The sequence below is a fragment of the Vombatus ursinus genome, unplaced genomic scaffold (genome assembly GCF_900497805.2).
Source record: "Vombatus ursinus unplaced genomic scaffold, bare-nosed wombat genome assembly UNPS02014832.1, whole genome shotgun sequence".
NCBI lineage: Eukaryota > Metazoa > Chordata > Mammalia > Diprotodontia > Vombatidae > Vombatus > Vombatus ursinus.
In genome coordinates, this window is record NW_020954610.1 from 36460954 (window position 1) to 36464776 (window position 3823).

Sequence of the window (3823 nt, forward strand, 5' to 3'; positions counted from 1 at the left end):
CAAAGTTCACAACCTTCGCCGAGAGTTGATGATGACTTGAGGGCTCGGTGATTCAGTTTCACTTTCATTTAGCTTTGAGGGTTGTTTTTATGCTTTGTAAAACTTCTAGGCATACTCATCATGTCCAGTGCCATGATGGGGTTACCCAGGATATCAGAAAAACCCCAAACGATTCATGTTTCTTTCATCACTTTGGTCCAGTCTTTGCTTCTGTTTTTGCTTTCCAAAGCAAACGTCCAGTCCAGTCACTCTCTGATACCTTTATGGTGTTGCCAGGAGTTGAAAGTCAGTTATGCCACGTTCTTACTCTTCCTTTTCACAACTCACAGCCCTTGGTTTTCATTTCCTGTTTAAAATAATAAGTTTCAGATACTCTCTTCTAGGAAAGTTAGGCTGGAATATACCCCATACCTCTACTTGCCACCTTTGAGAGGAGGGCTAAGCCAGTGCCAGGCTAGCGTGGTGTGAATCCATGTTTCAGTTCCTACTTAAAAAAGATGTTTTCAAAACCATGTATGCACAGGCATTCTCTGCATTGCTGTTTTTATGATACTAACTCGGGTGAAGGAGTCTTTGGATTCTCTGTTTTCAGGAGCACAAAATGGAGAACTCAAAGAAGCTAAACTGACCCCATTTGATGAACCAAAATTCTAGACTTGCAGTCTAATGAAGAATATTCTTTTTGCAAAGCCTCCTTAAAAGACACACTTCCTGATTAAAAGTGTCCTTACCCTTTGATTTCTGTTCTAGACATATATCCTTAGGAGGGAGAAAGAGAGGGAAAGAGGGAGGAAGGAAGGAAGGAAGGAAGGAAGGAAGGAAAGAAGGAAGGAAGGAATTTCTAGCAGCACTTTTTATAATAGCAAAGAACAGGAAAAAAAAAAAAGGAGATGCCCGTTGACTGGTGACTGACTAAACAAGTTGTGATACATGAATATAATGGAATACTATGGAACTGTAAGAAACAATGGTTATAAAAAGACAGAGAAACATGGGAAGACTTATAGGAATAGATGGAGAGTGAAGACAGAAAACCAGGGAAACAATATGCACAATGATTGGAGCAATGTGAAGAACAACAAAGAAAATTGAAATTGACTATTATGTAATTATAATGACCTAGTTTGGCCCCATAGTGAGGGTATGTGGATACATACACCTCTCTCCTTTCTTTGCATAGGCAAGAGATGATGAGTATGAAACACTGCATATAACGCCTGGCTTGGCTGATATATTGGTTAGTTTTCTTAAGTTATTTTTTCCATCTCTTTCTTTTTTATCCTTGTTTTAAGGTATGGTTCTCTGGATGGGGATGGAGAGAGGAAAATAGAGGAAATGACAATGTTTATATATATATACACATATATAACATAATTTAAAGAATAGGAAATATGATATAGCATGTATACTTATATATGTATGTGTGTATATATGTACATCTATATGTATGTATGTATATGTATGTTCTTGAAAGTGGGGCTGTTTTAAGAAAAAAAGCAAATGAACCATGCTGAACTTATAATGGTGATGGTGTTTGCCTCATGGAGAACAGGAAATGTTATCATTCCTTAGGGCTAAGCTTTAAAGGATTTAGAGCTGGAAGGGACCTTAGGGATCATCTAGGTCAATTGACTCACTATATAGATGAAAAATCTGAGGCCCAGAAAGATGAAGTAACACTTGTCCCCCTCTTCCCCTTTTCTCCTGACCACTACCTACCCTACCACTTCCACCCAGCCAAAACCCTGAGGAGATTCTTCCAGCAAGTACAGAGATCATAAAAGAAAGGTAGAAACTTGCTCTTTCACTATTGTGCTATAAGAAATGATGAGCAAGCAGACTTCAGAAAAACCTGGAAAGATTTGTATGGACTGATGCAGAGTGAAGTGAGCAGAACCCTCTTGGGGAGGGATTTGGAAGGGAGGGGGAGAAAAATTTAAAACTCAAAAGCTTATGGATTGTTGATAAAGTAAAATAAATCAATAAAAAAATAATAAATGAAACTTGCTTTTTCTATCCATATACTTCAAAATAGAAGATGATCTGCCATTCCCACAACATTTCTTGGTACTCTGAGAAAAAGATTAAAAATAAAAAACAGGCTCTTGGAGTGTATGTGTGGGGAAGGTGGGGAGCTGCAGAATTTGCTCTTCATGGCCTTCCAGACTACAAGTCATTCATTCTATTTGTGGATCTAGCCACATGCACATTTCCCTCTCAGATGGCTCATCCTTAGGAAAGGACCACAGTTCTGTTTTCATTCCCACACAGGCTGTTGCAAAGTCATGAGTGCCCAAGAACCCACATCTCCTAGTACTATTGTACTTTCTAGCCCAGGTCCCACACCACTGATTGTGAACTTCAGTAGTCTGTCTCCTTCCTTTGGCTTGCTTTCTCTACCCATCCTCAGATAGTGTGTCTCCTTTAGATTTCAAGGCATCAAGGAGGTATTCTCTTCCAGGCATTCCCTCCTACCCTCAATGGCTAGTGAGATTTTCAGGCAATAATAATACCTGACATTTACATAACACTTTACATTTTCCAGAGCCCTTAACATATGTTATCTCACTTGATCCTCAAAAACTGTAAGATAAGTACTATAAGTATTATTTTTCCCTTTTACAGAAGAAGAAACTGAGACTGAAAGACGTTAAGCAATTTATGCCTGGTAACACAGCTAGTCAAAGGTGATATTCAAACCCAGGTCTTCTGCTCCAAAGGCCAGAACCCTATCCATTATGCTGCACTTTAAAAAAAAAAAAAGTCCATTATTAACCACTAAGAAGTAGCTTGGCCTAACAGAGTTCTAGGCTTGGTGTCAGAAAGATATGTATTTGAATCCCAATCTGATGCCAAATCCCGTCATTTCTACCTTCACAACATCTCTTGTATATGTCCCCTTTTCTCCACTCACACATCCATCAGCCTGGTTCAGGCTCATGCCTGAACTATTGCAATAGCCTACTGGTTGGTCTCCGTGCTTCCAATCTCTCCCTACTCCTCTACAACACAATCAAAGTGATTCTCCTAAAATGCAGGTCTGACTATGTCACTCCCCTACTCAATAAATTCTAGTAACTCCCTGTTACCTCCAGGATCAAACAAATATAAAATCCTCTGTTTGGCTTTTAAAGCCTTTCACAACCTGGCCCCTTCCTAACTTTCCAATCTTACATTTTATGATCCAGTGACAATTGCCCTTCTTGCTTTCCCTCGTAAAGGAAACTCAAAGCTTTTTAATCTATGCCTTTTCACTGGCTGTCCCTCAAGCCTGGAATGCTTTCCCTTCTTGTCTCTGCCTCCTAGCTTCTTGCTTCCTTAAAGACTTTGCTCAAATCCTCCCTTTTGCAAGATGTCTTTCTGTCCCTCTCTCCAACACCCTCCCCAATACTAGGGCCTTCATTCTAAGATTACCTCTCATTGCAATTTAGAATATGCCCAAAGGGCTATAAAACTGTGCACTCCCTTTGATCCAGGATTACCACTACTAGGTCTGTATTCCAAAGAGATCATAAAAAAGGAAAAAGGACCCATATGCACAAAAATATTTATAGCAGCTCTTTTTGTGGTGGCAACATTAGTTGGGGAATGGTTGAACAACTTGTGGTATTGTGCTATAAGAAGTGATGAGCAGGCAGATTTCAAAAAATACTGGAAAGACTTACTTGAACTGATGCTGAGTGAAGTAAGCAGAACCAGGAGAATATTATACACAGCAACACTGTGAGAGGATCAACTATGATATACATACTTCTTCTCAGCAATACAACAATCCAAGACAATTCTAAAAGACTCATGATGGAAAATCCTATCCACAACCAGA